Source organism: Pyrus communis, chromosome 12 (genome assembly GCF_963583255.1).
Source record: "Pyrus communis chromosome 12, drPyrComm1.1, whole genome shotgun sequence".
Classification (NCBI taxonomy): Eukaryota; Viridiplantae; Streptophyta; class Magnoliopsida; order Rosales; family Rosaceae; genus Pyrus; species Pyrus communis.
Window position 1 is genome coordinate 7,980,186 of NC_084814.1, and position 23,647 is coordinate 8,003,832.

At 35.3% G+C, this 23,647-nt stretch overlaps 1 pseudogene; it reads right to left on the bottom strand.

The window, feature by feature from the left end:
- The window catches only part of LOC137709989 (elongation factor G-2, chloroplastic-like), a 39,098-nt pseudogene extending 15,705 nt beyond the window's left edge, over nt 1-23,393 (bottom strand).
- Nucleotides 23,394-23,647: the final 254 nt, after the last annotated feature.

A 23,647-nucleotide genomic window follows, 5' to 3' on the forward strand; every position in this document is an offset into this window, starting at 1 on the left:
GAATATGTCCAAATTTATGTTTTTAAGTGTTTTAAGTCAAGTTAAAAGTAATTTTCGTCCAAATCATCCTTTAGTGTCTAGTTTGAGTCTATTTGATTATTTTGTGCTGTTTTGAGTCATATAAGTATAGTTTTCTATTTTTGAGTCTAGTTTAGTGTTTTAGAGTCTAATTTGAGTAGATTAGCATCCCTTCTAATCCCTGGCCTAAAACGATCCCTACTTTCATATACTACAATCATAGGGTGTTAATTTGAGTTGTCAAGTTAATTTTCACATCAAATTTTGGCGCCGTTGCCATGTATTAGTAAAATTGCTAATCCCTCAGTTTGTTTGTTTATTTTTCTTTTGATATTTTATTTAGTTTTATTTCTTTGATTTCATGTACTAGAGAAGCAAGACATGGCAATTGCTAATCTTCAAGCTCAAATAGCGAATCTTAATTCTTTGTCACAGTATGCCGAAGGGTCCACAATGCAAAGTGTCCCTACATTTGGTGCTTCTTATAGGCAAGAATATCAAGCAAATCAATGTCCACAAAGAGGTTGGAAGAATGTCAACACTTGGGGTTATTAAGATCATAATCAATCAAGGAACAATTTGTTTTCCAACATGTACGATTCAGATTGGAGTGATCATTCAAACTCTATGTGGTGGGAATCTCAACAAGTTCAACACGAAGGATATTGGCAGCCATATGAGGAGTTCTATTCAAGACCTGCACAGCCACCACAACCTCATATACAACCTGCCTAAACAAATTCAGGTACGTCATTGTATAATGATACGCTTATTAAGTTACTCACCAATTTGTCTCAGGGGCAAGAAAATCAAAACAAAGCAATGCAAAATCAAGACAAAAGGTTGGACCACTTGGAAAAGCAAATTGGGCAGATAGCGGAGTTCGTAGGACAGTTTCGAGACTAAGGCAAACTCCCTAGTTCAACCATTGCAAATCCGAAGGGATGATTTAAAATTGCCAAGGAAATCATCTTGAGAAGTGGCAAGGAGGTTGGAACAGACCCTAAACCATCAAAATCAAATTACAAGGAAGATGAAAGATTGCAATTTGAGGAAGAGGAACACACCCAACCCACGGCAAGGGTGGAAACACCTTTGCCGCAGGCACCTATTGCTCCTACGCCATCCAATTCAGGTAAGGTTGTTCCAAATTTAATTATTTCTAACCCCATTCCACCCAATGTCCCTATTCCTTGCAGGTTCATGAATTCCAAGGAAGAAGAAAGTGAAAAAGACATCTCGGAAGCCCTTCCAAAGGTGTAAAGTAGGGAATATCATGAATTCATCAAAGAAGATGTTCTTGAGACAAACAACCCCAAAGAAGTTGGATTCTATAACACAGGACAAGGAACAATCCTCACACCAAATCTGTCTAAGTGCAAAGTTCCTGAAACGTTCAAAGAAGTGGTGTTTATCCTTGAGTTCTTGTTGGAGCACATAGGTAAACCACCTCCTCCAATTTCAATTTCGTTTTCTACTAACAGGTTGTTGATGATTTAGGCACCCAATCTTGAATTTAAACCATTACCGGATCATTTCAAGTATCACCTTCCATTCAAAGATCAATTCCATGTCGTGGGCTCCAATGAAGTTTAAAGAGAGGTATCGTCCGGCTGGAAGACATTAATGCAAGCGTTTCTTGGGAGGCAACCCATGCATTCAAATAAAGAAGACCTAGGAATCTTCGGCTCCCACAACCAGATTTGGGTTCCTAAACCCTACTCTTTATTGCTTTTACTTTGCCATTATTGTCATGTTGTTAATTGTGTTATTTGTTTGTTTGTTTGTGAGTCTATGCTTAAAACATTGAGGACAATGTTTGGTTTAAGTGTCGGGGGGAGGGGGTAAACAAGTTGTTTTTGCATGATTTTCGTGAGATTTTATCACCTATCACTTCTAAAGTTGTTATTTACTGTGTTTAAGTGTTTTTAGTGTGTTTTGAAGTATTTTTATGTGTCTTAAACAGAAAATCCGAAAATTTGAAAAAAAAATTGAAAAAGAGTGTTTTAAAAACCCAAAAAGAGTTGTTTTTAGAGTCGTTTTTGTTTTTATGTGTCTTAGGATACCTTCCAACACAATGATGAGGATTTGGTTTTTAATTGCATGACTATTAAAGAAAGTTACAAACATGGATGGAAGTTTGATACGCTATTTGGTTTATGCTTAGTTGTAGTTGACATTTACGAATTCACATGTAATCACAAAGGAAAAAAAATCAGTTTTTGTAACATGCTTGAAGGAAGAAACTCAAACTAACTCTACAACCCTGAGAGACTTGAGCCTAAACTTTATTTGGAGAGTTATTAATCTTGATGTTCTTGTTTTCTAAAGTCGTTGCATGATCTCATCATTCTTTGCTTGGTTGCTACTTAGAATGCGTTTCATCACTATAGTTCCAAATACTAGAACTCATGCCCATTTCATTCAAAGCATAAAATTGAGTGCATAACATAAAACAAAATGAAGTTGTTTAGTTAAAACCAGAGCCAAAAAGCCTTACCCTTTGCATATGTATTGTATGTTAACCCCTTTGAGCCTTTGTTAGCCCACATTATCCTTACCTAGCCTACAATAGGACTATCCATACCCTTGTTCTTAAAGTATAGTAAAGCATGACGTAGAGGGAATTCCTTTTGTTCTACAACTTGCAGAAAAACAAGTGCGGGGGAAGGTGTTTTTCATGGAAATCTAGGAGGATGCATGTTTTATGTACCAAAGAAAAAGAAAAGGGCACGGGAAAAAAAAAAAAAAACGTGAAAAAGAAGAAAAAGTTGAAGAAAGGGTCCAAAAATTTGAATTTGACCCTAAGTTTTGTGTGAATCGTCCCTTGGTGTTCAAAGTTGATTTCTGCATTCAAAAGTGAATTCTAAGTGTTTATTTCATTACTTTGCTTACTATTGCTTTAAGAACTTTCGTTTATCCTTACCTTTCTTTGTCAGCCAATACCTTAGCCCCGTTACAACCCTTTGACTTTGATCTTGATTGTTATGTGTTTCAATATGTGGAGCTTAAAATTGGTTTGAGCATATGGTATCCCTGGTTCTCGCGTCTAAGTAGTGGCATTCCATTCTTGAGATCATACATATAATGTTAATAATTCCAGAAAGTTCCTTCTTTCATTATACATATGTGAGTATTAGTCTACATGTTTACATCAATCTTCTCACATATACCTAGTGTAGGGAGTGTAGTTAGAAAATCTATGTGAAAATAGAGAGTATATCCGGTGAGGAATTGAGGAATTCTCTAAGGCATGTTACTAAATTCAAAATGTTGTTTTAATTGATTAAATGCGAGCTAGTGAGTGGTGAATATGATTAAGTATATGCTAAAGGGTAGGGATAGCTAAAATCTATGGGAGTAGTAATCCTTAATATGTCATGTTGCATTGGAAATCCCTGAGGCAATTGTTGGAAGGTTTAGATTGTGTCTTGGTTGTTTTGTTTATTTTGTTTTGCTCGAGGACTAGCAAATGCTAAGTGTGGGGGAATTTGATAGGAGCATATTTATGCTACTTAGCTATGTTGTTTCCTTCCATTTAGATAGTTAATTACTACTTATTAAAGTCTTTTAAGCTATTTTCGTATGTTTTTAGGTCCTAATGGCAAAAGGAGCAAGAAAGTGAATTTTGGAGCTATTTGGAGCAGTTTTGGGCATGGATTGGATAGCTTAACCATGGAACAAAGTGGATGGATGAATTTGAAGATTAAGAGAGGCTAGGAATGTGATTAAGATCTAGAAGAATTAAATTGAAGACTTTGAAGATAAGGAATCAGCTACAAAGAAGGAATATTATCCAAATTTCCTTATCTTATCCAACCTTATCTTATCTTATCCTATCCTAATCTTTTCCTACCTTAATTCCAACTTCAAAGAGGACTCCTTCTCACATTAAATCACCTAAATATCAAGTTCTAGAAGCCCTATTTTCGTGCATTAAGTTTATGCCACATGTAACCCTTCTAGAAGTTCTAGAATCTGCCATAAGGACCATTCCTTGTCCTCGTTGGAAGCTGATTGAAAGTGCCCTTGTTCTTTGGTGTCCTAATTCCTCTCTTTTTCAGCCCAATTTCGTGCCTCCCCTTCACCCTATAAATACATGGTACCATAACACTCAAAAACCACCACCCTCTACCCCAAATTCACACCACACCTCAAAAGCCTAAATTCACACAAATCCCCATTGTTGGCAGCAAGGAAGGAAGGACGAGCCACCTGGAGTGTTTCTAGGTGTATTCTATCTTTGTTTTTAATGTTTAAGTTTAATTATCTTTGTTTTGCGAACATGTGGAACTAATTTCTTTTTAGTTGGAGGTGAATTCGAAGCCATGATTATATGTTTTATATGAATTGATTACGTCCAGTTATTGTTTTTTAAGGCATGAATGTGATTTGATTATCTAAGTTATTAAAACTTGTTTATGTATGTGGGTTGGGGGTCGACACTTAATTTGCATGCATGAATTTGATGCTAGAGTATAAGTGGGTCTCACGTAATAGTTATTCACTTATATTCACAAGTAGTGGAGGTTGCTAGTCACAATCGTGTTAAGTAAATCCTTGGTATGAGTCTCATGCGTTTCATAGTGATGAATGCCTTGTCAATGCTTATGATTTTCATAGAACTTAATGACTTTTGACATGTATCTTTATCATGCGTTTCATATAGGGAACTTAAGAAAGATAATCTGGTTTAGATGCGTATTCCATCTAATTCAATGAAATAAGGAAAATCTAATGGTTAGTTGTGCGATGCAACTAACTTGGGGTGTTGTCACTCATAGTCTAAAGGAAAAATAACTGGAAATTGGTTCATATGCATATATCATGTGTGGAGAAGGACCCTCTAACTAGCTGTTCACCCATATTTTTCCCCAATTTTGTCCAAGTTGTTTAAGAGTCTTTAATCCACTTGTCTTTACCTTAATTTTGTCCAAATTCCAATCCCTCTTTACTTGGTTGTGTCTTTTAGTTAGAATCTGTCCAAATTTATGTTTTTAAGTGTTTTGAGTCAAGTTAAAAGTAATTTTCGTCCAAATCATCCTTTAGTGTCTAGTTTGAGTCTATTTGATTATTTTGTGCTGTTTTGAGTCTTTTTAGTTTGTTTTGAGTCATATAAGTATAGTTTTCTATTTTTGAGTCTAGTTTAGTGTTTTAGAGTCTAATTTGAGTAGATTAGCATCCCTTCTAATCCCCGGCCTAAAACGATCACTACTTTCATATACTACAATCATAGGGTTTTAATTTGAGCGTGTCAAGTTAATTTTCACATCAAGCCGTCGAAAAGTTTTGTCCCGTTACTTGATCTCTTAATGTTTTTACTTTTTTGCAATTTTCAGCATATGCGATCTCGAAGCATATACAAACAAGTTTGGTGGTTGGATCATTGAAATTAGTTTCGTAGAATGCGTATCTTATCAAAACGATAGATTCACTAACACTTAAGAGTTTATTCATACTTTCATTAAGTGTATCCACTAGTGTAAATATTTTAAATTGAAGAACGAATTCATTCATCGTATTCATATAGGGTCAAGGAGTGTGTAACTGTAAAAAAATCATCAAAATCAGAGTTAAAATAACCATTAAATCGTGATTTTTCGTTGATAACCGTTGAAAAGTTTTGTCCTGTTACTTGATCTCTAAATGTTTGTCTTTTGCAATTTTTGGCAATGCGATCTCGAAGTATATACAAATATGTTTGACGGTTGGATCGTTGAAACGAGTTTCGTAGAATATGTATCCCATCAAAAAATAGATTCACTAACACATAAGAGTTTATTCATACCTTCATGAAGTATAACATAAGAGGTTGTGGTATCCACTAGTATAAATATTTTAAAATGAAGATCAAGTTCATTCATTGTATTCATATAGTGTCAAGGAGTGTAACTGTTAAAAATCATCAAAATTGGAGTTAAAATAACCATTAAATTGTGATTTTTCGTTGTTAACCGTCGAAAAGTTGTCCTGTTACTTGATCTCTGAATGTTTGTTTTTTGCGATTTTTGGCGTATGCGATCTTGAAAAATATACAAACAAGTTTGATGGTTGGATTGTTGAAATTAGGTTCGTAGAATGCGTGTCCCATCAAAACGATAGATTCACTAATAGATCGTTGAAACGAGTTTCGTTGAAATTAGGTTCATTGAAATTAGTTTGACGGTTGGATCGTTGAAACGAGTTTCGTAGAATGCGTATCCCATCAAAAATAGATTCACTAACACTTAAGAGTTTATTCATACTTTCATTAAGTATAACATAAGATTTTGTGGTATCCACTAGTGTAAATATTTTAAATTGAAGATCGAATTCATTAATTGTATTCATATAGGGTCAAGGAGTGTAGCTGTAAAAAATCATCAAAATCGGAGTTACAATAACAGTTAAATCGTGATTTTTCGTTGATAACCGTCGAAAAGTTTTGTCCCGTTACTTGATCTCTGAATGTTTGTCTTTCGCAATTTTTGGCGTATGCGATCTCGAAGTATATACAAATATGTTTGACGGTTGGATTGTTCAAACGAGTTTCGTAGAATGCATATCTCATCAAAACAATAGATTCACTAACACTTCAGAGTTTATTCATACTTTCATTAAGTATAACATAAGATTTTGTGGTATCCACTAGTGTAAATATTTTAAATTGAAGATCGAGTTCATTCGTTGTATTTGTAAAGGGTCAAGGAGTGTAGCTGTAAAAACTCATCAAAATTGGAGTTAAAATAACAGTTAAATCGTGATTTTTCGTTGATAATCGTCGAAAAATTTTGTCCTGTTACTTGATCTCTGAATATTTATTTTTTACGATTTTTGGCGTATGCTATCTTGAAGTATATACAAACAAGTTTGATGGTTGGATCGTTGAAATTAGGTTCGTAGAATGCGTATCCCATTAAAATGATAGATTCACTAACACTTAAGTGTTTATTCATACTTTCATTAAGTATAACATAAGATTTTGTGGTATCCACTAGTGTAAATATTTTAAATTGATATCAAATTCATTCATTGTATTCATATAGGGTCAAGGAGTGTAGTTGTTAAAAATCATCAAAATTGGAGATAAAATAATCGTTAAATCGTGATTTTTAGTTGATAATCGTCGAAAATTTTTATCCCATTACTTGATCTCTGAATGTTTATTTTTTGCCATTTTTGGCATATACGATCTCGAAGTGTATACGAACATGTTTGAGGGTTGGATCGTTGAAACTACTTTCATAGAATGCGTATCCCATCAAAGTAATAGATTTATTAACACTTAAGAGTTTATTCATACTTTCATTAAGTATAACATAAGATTTTGTGCTATCCACTAGTGTAAATATTTTAAATTGAAGATCAAGTTCATTCATTGTATTCATATAAGGTCAAGGAGTGTAGCTGTAAAAAATCATCAAAATTGGAGTTAAAATAACTGTTAAATAATGATTTTTCGTTGTTAACCGTCGAAAAGTTTTTTCCTGTTACTTGATCTTTGAATGTTTGTTTTTTGCGATTTTTTGCTGCTGCGATCTCGAAGCATGTAGAAACAAGATTGACAGTTGGATTGTTGAATTAGTTTTGTAGAATTCGTATCCCATCAAGTTCAATGGTGTGTGTATTGAAGGAAAATTTATGTCCTAGCTAAGAACATGTAAAGAACATTTGAATACATAGGCAAACTATTAACAAATTAAAGTAGGCATGCATCCAAAAACAATTCATAAAACCCATGACTTTCAAAGCCTAGTATATGGTGAACCATAAGACTCTTTAACAATATTAAAGAGAATAAGAATTTAGAGATTCTTTACCCTTGAAGCTCATCCTTGATTGCACAAGGGATTCACCCAAGTGGAGGGCCTTCAAGTCACCTCCTTGCTCCTTGGATCTTCCTTGTGATTTCCTCCCTTTTAGTGCTCCTTTTCTTCTTTGAGGATTTGAGGATTTGTTCTCCAAAACACCAAAGGTTTGGTGTCTCTAAGTCTCCACACCAAAGATATAGTGTGAAGATGAAATGGATGACTTAGGGAAGAATAGATTGCTAGATGTTCCTCCCCTAAGTGGCCGGCCTCTATGTAGAAAATGAGAGAATATGTTTCACCCAAATTCAATTAGAAAACCCTAATGTGAAACAAAGCTATAATGTTGATTTTATACTTCATTTCATGTGAGTGGCAAACTTGTAATTAATACAAGTTTGCTACCCCTCACCCTTATGGCTGGCCATATGTTGTTATTGGGCTTAATTGCCCATTTTGTTTTAGTTGTCATACAACTTAAACATAATGGGCCTTGTGGACCAAAACGTTTTTGTGCCCCGAAGCCCAAAACTAACTTAAACGCCCAATACGAACGTTTCGTATAATTAATTAACTATTTAATTAATCTTGACCATTCTTCAATTAAACCATTTAATTGCTTATCCATTTCATATAATTTCTTCACTTATATCCTTACTCGGTGTACGATCCATTAGGTTCCAATTAGCGAGGTAGTGGGCGATGTTACTCTTAACAATCGATTGTGAATTGAAACCACATTTCAATTCTCCCTTAAAATTAGTGTTTGCTAAACTTTAGGGCTTCCACAAACCATGGGTGACGCCTAGCAGCATGTCATGGTTACCCAAGCTAAGTAGAAGTGGTTGGAGAACCTATCCAGTTACAACTACAATGCAATACGGTCCTTCTCTAATACAATACTCTTAATCACATTGTTTAAGTGATAGTTTGTTTCATGTCTACTATCCAATGTGATACTTCTCTATATGATTCAATTGAATAAGATTTGGAACAAGCTTCCTTAGTCATATTCATATGCTTTGGCCAAAGACTCTCGAATCATATCTTAGAGTATTCTCCTTCCACCATGGAAGGTTAGAGATCCCTTGTTGTGCATTCATATGCCTACATGACTAGATAGCTTGACCCCAACAATGCCGTGGACACTCCAATGGAATGCCGTTGACATAATCAAAGATCAAGGACCTAACCATTAGACATCAATGATGCCTCAGGTCAAAGGACTACTTTGCATATTGCAACTATCGAGTTCTCACATGACATGTATGTTCGAACTCTCGTTTGATCGTTGTTCAGTGTACTCGATTACTCTTTCGAGCACCTATGTGTTTGCCTTAGTGTCCAACACTAAATGACTTGAGACTAGTTCATACTCACGCTTGAGTCGACATAACACATACTAACCTTAGCGGATTGTCAATGCCCAATTGGCAATCCTATGGCTAAGAACGTTTTAGGAATGAACATAAGAGAAAGGTCTCGTTAATTTAACTAACTTAAATCACTTGTCTCTTAGATCAAATACATTCCTTGGATTCCCTTATTGCTTAAACACAAGATACTATAAATAGTGATTAACAATAAGCTTTGCCCTCTATTAAACATATAAAAGTTTAACACAATAAGTATTCCAAAAAGCTATTACATCAAATGAGTGGCTTTGTGGGCATACTTCCAACATGTATATATATTTATATAGTTATTTATTTATTAAGTAGATTTAAATTTTTTTATTTTGTACGTATAACACTTAAGAAATTGAATGATATGTATATGTAAGCCGATCGAATGGTCACCAATTTTGAATATTTAATTTAATATATATATATAATTATAGTTTTTAGGGGTATAAAATTGTTAAATTAATATATATATAATTATTATAGTATTTTTTAGGGTTATAAAATTATAAAATTAATATTTTGCTTATCGTGTATCGTGTTACCCACGTGTATACCCGAACCAACCCGTTATCTTAACAGGTTCTTATCGGATTACCCGATAATGACCAGATTCGTTATCGTGTCGACCCGAATACCTGTTAATTTCATGTCGTGTCATGTCTGGTTATCAAGTCATGTCAGGAATTGCCAGGCCTAGTTGTGTGTGTGTGTGTGTTTTGGCGCCCTATCTTGTTGTGGATGTTAGAATCTAGAGAGAGATTCAGTAAGAGAAATGTAGAGAGAGTGAAATAAAATTGTGAATTGTATTCATTGAATAATATTACACTTAGGTATATATACCATCATTTACATATAGAGTAACTACCTATCTTATTGACTAAGTAAGGTATAACAAACTCCCATAACATACTCTAACAATACTACTCAACATCATTTTACATTACTACCCTTAGTATCCCCCCTCAAACTAAGTTGAGGTAGCAGAAGAGAAAGTTTGTCTTAGAGAAGAAGGAAGCTCTCTGAGACAAACTTTCTCTTCGGCTACCTTAACTTAGTTTGATCCTACAGTTTGATCCTGTGCACAAACAAAGTGTAGTGTGACAAAATTTGCCAAGACTTTCTCCCCAATGTAATGATAGTCAATCTCCACATGCTTGGTTCAAGCATGAAAAAGTGGATTCTTAGCAAGAGATATAATAAATATGTTGTCACATCAGAGTTTGGAAGGATAGGGGAAGAACAAGCCTAATATCAACTAATAATTTGCAAATCCAAGCCAATTCAGCAGTAGTGTTAGCTAAGGATCTGTATTCTGCTTCAGTTAATGATCTAGCCACAGTAGGTTGTTTCTTAGCACTTCAACTGATGAGTGAATCACCTAGAAAAATACGTAAACCACCTGTGGATCGTCAATCTATAGAATAACTGACCTAATTTGCATTTGAAAAACTATTAATGCTGAGTGGTGTAGAACATTTTGGAACTAGAGACCAAGAGAGATAGAACCTTTCAAATATCTGAAAATTCTTTTGACAACATGAAAATGGGATTGTCTTGGACTTTGCATGAACTGACAAACAAGATTAACTGCAATAGATAAATCTGGTCTAGTCCAGGTTAAGTATTGAAGCCCTCCAACTAAGGATTTGTATTTTTCTGGATTTGAGAGTAATGCAGAAGAGTGATCCAATTTAGATGTGCTCAGTGGAGTGGCACAGGGTTTGGCACCATCCATATGTGTCTTTTTAAGAAGATCCAAGATGTATTTAGTTTGAGAAATGAATATACCCTTGGAATACCTCATGACCTTAATTCCCAGAAAATAATGAAGTGATCCCAAATCCTTGATAGGAAATAAAGCATAGAGTTGAGAAATCATAGTTTTGCATGCTGCAGAATTTGGTCCTGTAATTAGGATATCATCAACATACACCAAGATATACACCACTAAAGCATCTTGCTTTACAAATAGAGAGTGAGCATCTTGCTTTACACCACTTTGCATACCAGGCTCTAGGAGCCTGTTTCAGCCTATACAGAGACTAACGCAATTTACAAACATGATGTAGTTTAATAGGATCTTCAAAACTGGGAGGTTGAACTAATAGGAGCATATTTATGCGACTTTGTTATCTTATTTCTTTCCATTTACTTAGTTAATTTCCATTTATGATCGTAATTTAAGTTGTTTTCGTATTATTGTAGGTCCAATTGGTAAAGATGACAATAAATGGCTAAATGGAGCAATTTTGAGTAGTTTTGGACTTGGATTGGATAGCATGCGTGTGGAGCAGTAGGGCTGGACATTTTTGGTGTTTAACATGTGCTAAATATGTGCTACAATCCGGAGGAATCAAATTTGGAAGCTTGGAAATCAAGGAAATACATAATCTTATCCAACCTTATCCAGACTTATCTTATCCAAACTTATCTTATCTTATCCAAATATTATCCACTTTATCCAACATTATCTAATATTATCTCCAGCTGCAAAAGGAGTCCTTATCCTATTCTAAATACTTCCCATTTGATTCTAGGAGTCATAATCCATTCAAACACCCTAATTTTTTTTCTCCTTGGTTTTTGCCGAACCCTACCCTATATATATGTATTTCTGCCACATAATTGGGGGAGAAAACTTGGTGCCACATGTTCTATTCCAAATTGGTGCCGCAACCTGCAAGAGCCAAAGGAGAAGGATTGTGCTGCATCTTGTCATTCAACCATTGGAGTTTTCAGAGTTCTTTTTGTCCTTACTTAGTTTTCATGTTTATTTTAGTTTGCTTTCCAATTATGATGGACATGTGTAACTAATTTTTTTTTTTTTTTAGCTAGAGGTGAATTCGAAGCCATGATCATATGTTTTATATAAATTGATTACATCCAGCTATTGTTTCGTAAAACATGAATGCGATTTACTTATTTGCTTTATAGATAACTTATTCTTGTATGTTTATTAAGGATGCATACTTAGTTTGCATGCAGGGATTGGATGCTAGAATATAAAACAATTTCACCTAATCGTTATGAACTTATATTTATAAGTAGTAAAAGTCACTAGTCATGATTAAGTTAAGTAAATTCTTCGTCAATTCTTATGATTTTCATAGAACTTAATGACCTTTGATATGTGTCTCTATCATGCTTTTCATAGTTAGGGAACTTGAGAAGGATAATTTGGTTGTGTCGCTGAGTCCCATTCAATGAACTTAGGAAAGTCTGAGAATTAATTAGTGCATTCACAATTAATTTGGGGCATTGTCATTCATGGTTTGTAGAAAGAATAACTAGAAATCGATTTATGTGCATATGTTTCATGTGTGGAGAAGAATCCTCTAGCTAGCTTTTCACCCATATTCCCTTTACAACTCAATTTAATTGTTGCTATTTACTTTTGTTTTTTAAAATTCGTCAAAAATCCCCCTCAGTTCTTATTTTGTGTTAGTCTAGCTTAGTTTTCAGTTTTTAAGTTTAATTTGTGTTGATTAGCATCCCTCCTAATCCCCGGCCTAGAACGATCCTTACTTGCTCGTACTACAATTGTCTAAATTCTAGGGTTTAATTTGTGTGCTAGTTTATAACACATCAAATTTTGGCACCGTTGCTGGGGATTTGCAAAATTGCTAATCTTCCCTTTTGTTTCTATTTGTGTTTTTCTTGTGTTTCTAATTTAGTTTAGTATTGTTTTCTTTGTTTTAGGTACTAGTTTATGACTCGTAGTTTTCAACCTGTTCATGAGCATATATTGGAGTTTGACGACGATTTTGAACGAACTTTGAGAAGGAAGAGGAAGCAGCCAGAATCCAATCCACCTAGTTCTAGCTCTGATTCTAAATCTGAGGAAGAGGAAGAAAAACAAGACATGGCTGTTGACAATCGAACAATCAAGGAGCTCTCACCCTCAGGATTGGGCAATGCCGTTCCTCTTTGCATCCAATACCCTAGGGCAGTTTAAGGTAAAACCGATGAGTTTGAATTGAAGTCTAGTTTGCTGCATCACAATCCTAAGTACCATGGGCTGTCCATGGAAGATCTGGACAAGCATCTTAAGGAATTTGAAGTAGTATGTTCGAGCATGACACTAATGAATGTCGATGGGAATATTTTGAAGATGAAAGCCTTTCCCTTCTCTCTTTTGGAAAAGGCTAAAGATTGGCTTTTTGAATTAGCACTTAGAACTGTAACTTCTTGGGAAAGCATGAAGAAAGCATTCTTAGAGAAATTCTTCCCCACTTCAAGAGTCATTCTTTTGAGGAAGAGAATTAGTGGAATTCAACAAGGCCCAGGAGAATCCTTTCCAGCATATTATGCGCATTTCAAGACTTTAGTTGCATCTTGTCCACAACATCAAATGAAGGAAGAGCTTTTAATTCAATATTTCTATGAAGGACTACTTCCACTTGAGAGACAAATGCTTGATGCTTCAGTAAGGGGTGCTTTGGTTGACAAAACACCAGTTGCTGCGAAGATATTAATTACGAATCGAGCCTTGAATGCACAACAATACGAAGGAGTTGAAGGAAGAGATCATACACGACAAAGTCAAGTTAATGAGGTAAGTGCAATTTCAGAACTTCAATCTCAAATGGCTAATCTCTCTACTCTCATTTCATAGGTTGTTGAAGGATCTAAGTGAAGGAAGATTTGTGAAAAACAAGTTCATTTGAGCAACATCAACAACATGCAATTAACAATTAAAAGGCGGAATCATGTTTATATGCACTCAAAAACAAAACTTAACCCATGAACTTCAAAGCCTAGTAGATAGGTGAACCAAGACTCAACTCAAAACAAAGTGAGTTGAGAAATCAATACCTTTGTAGATTCCTCTTTGCATAAGCAAAGGCTAATCACCCAAAGAGAGGGCCTTCATTCCTTGCATCTTAGATCCATGGATTTGGATGGATGAAAAGGTTTCTCCAAGTTCCCAAAATTGAGAACCTCTAAGTCTCCACACCAAGGCATATTGTAGAAGAAATGAGTGACCTAGAGGAAGTAAGATTGCTAGATGTTTTCCTCTAGGGTGGCCGGCCTCTTTGAGAGCAAAGGGAGGTTTTTTTCTCATCTTTACTCCTAAAAAACCCTAAGGATGAAATGGCTATAAAGATGTCTTTATACCACCTCACAATGGAGTGGCAAACTTGCAATTAAGCCAAGTTCACTACCCTCCTCTAAATGGCCGGCCATATGGGATTTATTGGGCTATTTGGGCCTTTGTGAATCATTATTCATTAAGTTGTCATACAACATAAGTCAATGGACTTGACGTTCGAAGCCCATTGGGCCTTAAGGTCCAAAACTATCCCGTGGTCTTTTAACGAACTTATTGTTTTGATTAATAATCATATTATTTAATCCTTGCCATAAATAATTAAACCATTTAATTATTCTTACTCATCTCCGTTGAATCTTCAATCTCTACCTTACACGGTGTACGATCCATTAGGTTCCTTTTAGCTAGGCAGTGGGCGATTCAAACTCTTTCAAATCGATTGTGAATTGAAACTTACTTTCAATTATCCGGTTAGTGATAATACACTTTTAGGGCTTCCACAAACCATGGTTGACGCCTAGCAGCATGTCATGGTTACCCAAGCTAATCAGAAGAGGTGGAGAACCTATTCAGTTTTAGGATTACAAATGCAATACGGTCTTTCTCTAATACAATACTCTTGATCACATTGTTTGGTTTGATAGTTTATTCATGTCTACTATCCAATGTGAGTCTTGTGCTTATATGATTACCTTGAATGTGATTTGGAACACATTCCTAAATCTCATTCATACTCTGGCCAGAGATTCTAAATCATATCATAGAGTATTCTCCCTCAAACAGTTTGAAGGTTAGAGATCCCTTGTTGCGCATTCACTTGCCTCCATGGCTAAGTGGCTTAACCCCAACGATGATGTGGACACCCTCCTGATGGAGTGACTTTGACATAATCAAAGATTAAGGACCTAACCACAAGACAACTGTGATGCCTCAGGTCAAAAGACTAATTTGCATTATCCCAACCATGAGTTCTCATGTGACATGAATATGAGAACTCTTCGTTGATCGTGTTCAGTGAACTCATTCTCTATTAAGCACCTACGTACTTGTCTTGATGTCACACACACCAATGACTCGAGACTAGTCACTCTCCCTGAGAGAAGACATAGCACGTACTGATCTTAACTGACTGTCAATGCCCAATTGACAATCCTATGATCAGGAACGTTTAGGATGTGTCAACGAAAGAATGGTCTCATGAATCTAACTTCTTTAGATCGCATTCTTCCAATCACATATTCCTTGGACTTATCGTTTAAGCATATAACATTTATATGAGACGCCTCAAACAATAATCTTTGCCCTTTACATTAAACTAGATTAGTTTAACATGTGAAATGTCCATAAAGTATCATCATATGATTGGTTTTAGGGCACATTTCCAACAATCTCCCACTTGCACTAGAGCCAATCAGCTTAGTCATCAGTGATGATACCTCTTCTGTAGTCATTTCATAAATGGCTGAGTAGTAGGCCTAGACAATGGATATCTATATGTTATCCATAGAAGCAACCTTGAGAATAACGACGTCACCATTATACATGATTCTCAATCATGTGGTTCAGTCTCTCATTTGAGTTCGGACCTTGATGAGACCTTGATTCCCTGGCTTGAGCTATCGCCCCATTAGTGCCATACACTTTCTGGTTGGAACCGAATGGAGAGTTCATAAATGAACTTTCCCATCCAAACAACAATGTTGTAAGCTTCTATATGGCAATATATTTTGCATACATGATGGAACACATTAAAGTCATTACTTTTAACGTTTCCACCCAAATATCTCTTTTAGTCATAATAAAGAGATATCTCATTATCACTTCATTCATAATGAAGAGATATTCTATGATGGATTAGATTCATAATCTAATACATTTACGCTTCCATTACGTTACTCTAATTCTTCCTCATTCTTGAGGAATCCATCCTGAGTATTTCTTAAATACCTAATGATTCACTTGACAGTTGCCATGGTTCTGATCCTGGGCTTGCACTGATATCATCTTGTACCGTTCTAGGTACAACTTATATCAATGTTTTCATACAATATGAAATACATAAATCACCTTTCTGCGTATGCATAAAGGATTCTATTTACGCATTATTTCTTTGGGAGTCAAAGGGTACATTCCCTTTGAGAAGAACAACTTCCTAGTCTCACTAGAATTGTCATTCTAATTGAAGTTTATCATCATATGAGAAACTTCCTAGCATCTCTTGTCTATTTTAGGGATTGATATAATCCAATTATATCTTGAAATATATCATTATAGATTTCCATCCCATAGACTATATCTCCCATATACATTCTATCATTATAGAATGTTTAAAGTCATAACTTTAACGATGAAGAATTCCTTTCATTTTCAAAATTAATATATATCATGTATATATATTCAAATTTAGGAATATGATTAACTCCCACTAATCTTTTGTAAACCTAGTAAACAAAAGATTCATTTACATCTTTATGAGAAATCAAACGATTTGATCCTTTTTCTCATAAGATGCTTATAGCTCCCACTAAGTGTAGTCATAAGGATTTTCATTCTTATTTCTTTCGAATTAAGAGGTGTAACTCTATGACATAGTCATAAAGTTCAAACCATTCAACTGAGACGATTTATAAATCCTTCTCGACTACCTTGGAGCTTGTGGTGTAGGAACTAGGTTGTTATATTTGTTGATCATATCAAACAAATATTGCTTATTAGCACACAACCCCAAATCTTAACATGTTTAAGATTTGTCTTTCTTTCCAACTACATCCTATGGAGTTATGAAAATTTTGGAAGATCTTCTAATTGACAATCATATTGTTTTAGAAGTATATATATCCTATATATGGGTAATAGATAACATCCAACGAACTAAATTTTATTCAAGTTCGTTCTTCTCCTAATGAAGAAATTCATTATCTTATGATGCTATTTTCCTTGATATCTTTCAAGGAAACTCATCTAAAGTGTTATCTTTCCTTGGATCAAATCTAAGGAGGTAAATACTTTAGACGTCTTACTTATCTACTTACATTTCTTGAATTCTTTGAAACCTTTTGCAAAGTATTCGGACTTGTGTTTATTCAAAATAAACTATAGTCCAACCGAGAGTGATCTTCGGTGAATGTCATACGGCATGAGTAGTATTATGTTGTGGATAAGTGCCACTAATATCTAAGTGAATTAACCTTAACAACTTTGTGATTCTTTCTTCTTTCCAAAAGAATAAAGATTCGAACATTTCGCCTCTATACAATTTTAACAAGAAGGTATTGGATCCGGATCTAACGATCCAAAGCATCCATCTATGACCAACTCGTAACTTATGTTTTAGAGGTATCACAACTCAGTTGGGATTAGTCACTACCTTGCAACCTTTTGGGTTTTAAGCATCATCGTATTCTAAACAGTTAAACTACCACATCATCTCTACTATAGAGACAACCAATTAAATTACAATAATCTAATTATTGATTAATATAGAACAATGTTTTGTCAAACAAAACATTTATCCATCTCTACTATAGTGACGGATTTTAGTTCCTTAAAATTGGAATGTAAAGACAATCTTTAGTATTTTCCAATTTCTTTGGTAGTTCATATGAGGAAGTAAGTACAATCCGCTTTCGTAGAGATCTATATTTTATTCACTTTCCGAATGTGAAGTACTTTCTCTTCTCTCATTAATCTTCTACTTTTTATTAGCACACTTTTACAACAATTGTAAAACATAGTTGCTAATATAGAATCATGTATTCAAGTAGAAGAACCAACTATTTTGAATTATTCAAGAACATTTTACAATACCTTCGAAAGGTGTGTTCTTGACACTTGCAAGACATTTCTTGCAAATACCCCTTCCAATGTCCATCCTTTCATAAAGAAAGTTTGTTCCCTTGGAGTTATTTTGCCTTCTTCATTTGACTTCCCTTTTGACTACAATAGTCATGGTCCCTAAACTCCCACTATCTCTCTTGAAACTTATTTCAAATGTGTTATACACATCAAACGATTTGGAGAGCGTGCGGTTATTGTTCACTATATAGTTTACAATAAACTTAGTGAACCATTAGGATAGGGACACAAAGGTGAAGTCCTTGCCTAGTTTCCATCTCGTTAAGTGTTTTGACACTTCAACATTCAATGATTCAAAATCATCATAAGTCCATGTTGATGGACTATTTTTGTCAACCAACCATTATGTTCTCAACATAATTACAAACTTTCAAGAGTTGTTCAAGGCAATTCTCATTTCTTCATACAACAATTTGTAAGTGAAGAATCATGGCACATAAAGTGTCCATGCCCTTGTGCTTACTTCTCAAGTTCCTTGTTCGTGTAACAAAGAGACAAGCACTAGAGTTTGCATTGTCCTCTTCATGGTAGACTTATCTAACATGTTCTTCCATTGATACATTATCAATAGGAAGATTGTGAGGATGAGACTACTTAGGCACTTTTACAATCCATTCAAGACAATCTATGGGATTGTGGTACCAAGTTCGGAAACTAAAGCGTTCGGTTTTTCTTTGTCAAGTTTTGGATAGCGTTTTGCAAATATATTGGTAAAAAAATACATAACGAATATAAATTGATTGATTTTAAGCTATTTGATCCGGGTCTTTAAATCAAAATAGCACCACCCACTATTTTTAGCAAATTCCATATCCTTCATCGGAATTCGAGAGTTTTGTTGAACTCTTAGCGGGGTATGGGAGACTCACCATTACCAAGCCCACCTCACGATGATACGATATCGGTTAGCAAAAATAATGATGAGAGAATAACACTTTACTCATTTACAACTCTTGTAATTACCCATCTAGTTTGGCCTCTAGAGAATGTGGCCTCACGATGATACGATATCGGCACCATTGCACTTAGTTAAGTTATTCCCACCATGCTTAGTTCATGAAGGGGTTCAAGAATAGCCTCACAATGATATGATATCGGCCATCCTCGTTGCCTACACTTACCTCATCATATGTTTATGGACTCCTCCTGAGTGTAAGCATGCACTTTGTACTCCCCCATGATAGGGTGAAGCCGGTGTACAAGTCACAAACGATTGGAGCCCACCACGGTGGAAGGCCACGAAGAGATATTCAAAGCATCTCTCGCTTATCAACTTAATAATGGTTTGTTGAGGGTTTTAGGTCTCATCACATATAAACATACATTTTAATCCAATTAAAACATTTTGGTCCTATTACAACTATTGGTCCATATGATTGATTTAATAGTATATAATACTCCCACTATGCTTTTAAAACGGTTTTTAAAGCAAGACTATATGGTACTACTAACATAAGATTTGCATTCATTGATGGACTATATAGTTGCCTTAGGGCCTTAGGATGACTATGAACCTTTGATTCGATTCAACACGAGCCTAGTGTTGAATCTCGGTCTAGGGATGGTGATTGATTTTAGTTACGCGTTTAATCACATTAAGGCGTGTTGTCTTATTGGGCGTTGGACCCAACTACTCCAATTTCATGCATATCGAATAAAACAAGAAAGGAGTACTTCAACGTAAATAAGAGCTTATGCTCTTTTACAACAATTGATCAAATCAAATTACTTTAAAGTAAAGAAGAGCTTATGCTCTTTTACAACAATTGATCATTTCAAATTACAACCAAAATTTAATCTACACATTCCCATGGTTCAAACAAATTTGAAACGACCTTTCACATAGCTCAATTATAGTAGGCTTAGGTTCATAATCACCCTTTCTTTAATTAATTAACACTTTAACTAATTAAACTTGAATGCAACATTTTCATTTGGTTTTTGTATCCATAGAATTGATTTAAATGGAGCTAAATGAAATGAAAATCCAATTCTCATTTAAAGAGACAAAACAATTTTTGTTCTCATTTTGTTTTGGGCCAAAAACAATGACCACAACAATTTGGGTCACTATGTTAAAACAAAAACTTTTGGGGTCACTTTGTAAAAACACAAAAGTCCACTACTTCATGTAATTACAACTAGAACCCAAAAATTTCCACAAAAGCTAAAACTTCATTAAAGGAGCAAAACAATTTGTCCTTTTAGTGATTTTGGACCTTTACGTAAAAACGTAAACTTTTGGGTCAAACTACAAATACACAAAAGTATCAAAACTTTATGTAATTGCATAAAAGCCCCACAAGGACCCTAATTGAGTAGGGTGGCCGGCCATTGAAGCAAAGTATTAAAAAAAATTTCAAAGTTTTTGTAAGTGGGGTGGGTGAAATGGAATAAATCATTACACACCTACCCACTAAAATTTCTTTAATTTTTCAAAACAAATATCTAAGATATTTAAACATAAGAAATATTTCAAAACAAAAACTTTATGAAATAAATCAAAACTTTGAATCAAAACACCAAACCTTTTGTTCTTGGCAAGAACATATCAAGAACAATGAAGAACATCCATGAAAACCCATAAGAGCTCCATGAACATTCTTCACCCAAAAACATACCAAACCACTCAAACTTAAGGGAAATAACATACAACCATACTAGGGTACATAGGGGTTCCAAAAGTCACTTTAAAACACTTTTAACAAGTCAAACAAGAACCCAAAAATCCACCCTTTGGATTTGGCCGAATTTCCCCAAAAACATGGCACCAAAATTTAGCTCCAAAATTCATGCTCATATGAACTACATCTACAACATTTGAGATGGCAAAATTTACATTCAAAGAAGCAAGAATAAAGCTTGTAACAATTACAACATTCAAATCACAAACTATGAACTACAAAACCCAAAAGGATTCACAAACTACTAGACTTAGGCTCTTGATACCACTTGAAGGAAGATTTGTGAAAAACAAGTTCATTTGAGCAACATCAACAACATGCAATTAACAATTAAAAGGCGGAATCATGTTTATATGCACTCAAAAACAAAACTTAACCCATGAACTTCAAAGCCTAGTAGATAGGTGAACCAAGACTCAACTCAAAACAAAGTGAGTTGAGAAATCAATACCTTTGTAGATTCCTCTTTGCATAAGCAAAGGCTAATCACCCAAAGAGAGGGCCTTCATTCCTTGCATCTTAGATCCATGGATTTGGATGGATGAAAAGGTTTCTCCAAGTTCCCAAAATTGAGAACCTCTAAGTCTCCACACCAAGGCATATTGTAGAAGAAATGAGTGACCTAGAGGAAGTAAGATTGCTAGATGTTTTCCTCTAGGGTGGCCGGCCTCTTTGAGAGCAAAGGGAGGTTTTTTTCTCATCTTTACTCCTAGAAAACCCTAAGGATGAAATGGCTATAAAGATGTCTTTATACCACCTCACAATGGAGTGGCAAACTTGCAATTAAGCCAAGTTCACTACCCTCCTCTAAATGGCCGGCCATATGGGATTTATTGGGCTATTTGGGCCTTTGTGAATCATTATTCATTAAGTTGTCATACAACTTAAGTCAATGGACTTGACGTTCGAAGCCCATTGGGCCTTAAGGTCCAAAACTATCCCGTGGTCTTTTAACGAACTTATTCGTTTGATTAATAATCATATTATTTAATCCTTGCCATAAATAATTAAACCATTTAATTATTCTTACTCATCTCCGTTGAATCTTCAATCTCTACCTTACACGGTGTACGATCCATTAGGTTCCTTTTAGCGAGGCAGTGGGCGATTCAAACTCTTTCAAATCGATTGTGAATTGAAACTTACTTTCAATTATCCGGTTAGTGATAATACACTTTTAGGGCTTCCACAAACCATGGTTGACGCCTAGCAGCATGTCATGGTTACCCAAGCTAATCAGAAGAGGTGGAGAACCTATTCAGTTTTAGGATTACAAATGCAATACGGTCTTTCTCTAATACAATACTCTTGACCACATTGTTTGGTTTGATAGTTTATTCATGTCTACTATCCAATGTGAGTCTTGTGCTTATATGATTACCTTGAATGTGATTTGGAACACATTCCTAAATCTCATTCATACTCTGGCCAGAGATTCTAAATCATATCATAGAGTGTTCTCCCTCAAACAGTTTGAAGGTTAGAGATCCCTTGTTGCGCATTCACTTGCCTCCATGGCTAAGTGGCTTAACCCCAACGATGCCGTGGACACCCTCCTGATGGAGTGACTTTGACATAATCAAAGATTAAGGACCTAACCACAAGACAACTGTGATGCCTCAGGTCAAAAGACTAATTTGCATTATCCCAACCATGAGTTCTCATGTGACATGAATATGAGAACTCTTCGTTGATCGTGTTCAGTGAACTCATTCTCTATTGAGCACCTACGTACTTGTCTTGATGTCACACACACCAATGACTCGAGACTAGTCACTCTCCCTGAGAGAAGACATAGCACGTACTGATCTTAACGGACTGTCAATGCCCAATTGACAATCCTATGATCAGGAACGTTTAGGATGTGTCAACGAAAGAATGGTCTCATGAATCCAACTTCTTTAGATCGCATTCTTCCAATCACATATTCCTTGGACTTATCGTTTAAGCATATAACATTTATATGAGACGGCTCAAACAATAATCTTTGCCCTTTACATTAAACTAGATTAGTTTAACATGTGAAATGTCCATAAAGTATCATCATATGATTGGTTTTAAGGCACATTTCCAACACTAAGGTGAAAGGTGTAGCTACTTATGGCGTGTGCTCTATGCAAGGACATCTCACTGATCAATGTCCTCAATTGATAGAGAATGAAGGTTGGGAAAGTGCCAATGTCGTAGGTTATCAAGGCCAAAATCAACCAAGGTATGACCTGTTTTCCAACACCTACAATCAAGGCTGGAGAGATCATCCAAATATGAAGTGGAGGGAACCTCAACAAATTCAACAATAAGGCGGATATAGACAGCCACCTCTCGGGCTCTATCAAAGGCCATAAGCACCACCACAGCCTTCACCACAATCTTCCCAAGCAAACTTAGGTTCGTCAATGGATAATGATAAAACTCTTCAAGTACTAACTTCTTTGACTCAGGGTTTACAAAATCAAGCCAAAGAGATGGGCGGAATGAAAAAGCAATTTGGGTAGATGGCAGAATTCATGGGACAATTTAGAGACTAAGGCAAACTACCTAGTTCAACCATTGTCAATCCAAAGGGAGGTTTTGAAATTGCCAAGGCCATTACTTTGAGAAGGGGTAAAGAGATTGGAACCAATCCACAAACGTCCAAACAAAGCCAAAAAAAGGACGAACAACTGCTCCTGAAGAAGAAGAGTTGGACAAGGCCACGGCAAGGGAAGAACAATCCTTGCTGCAACCTTTTAAGGCTCATACACCACCCCAATTAGGTAAGGTTGGTTCAAATTCAAATCCTTCTAACACTATTCCACCAATTATGCCTTTTCCTTGCAGATTTATGCAATCTAAGAAAGAAGA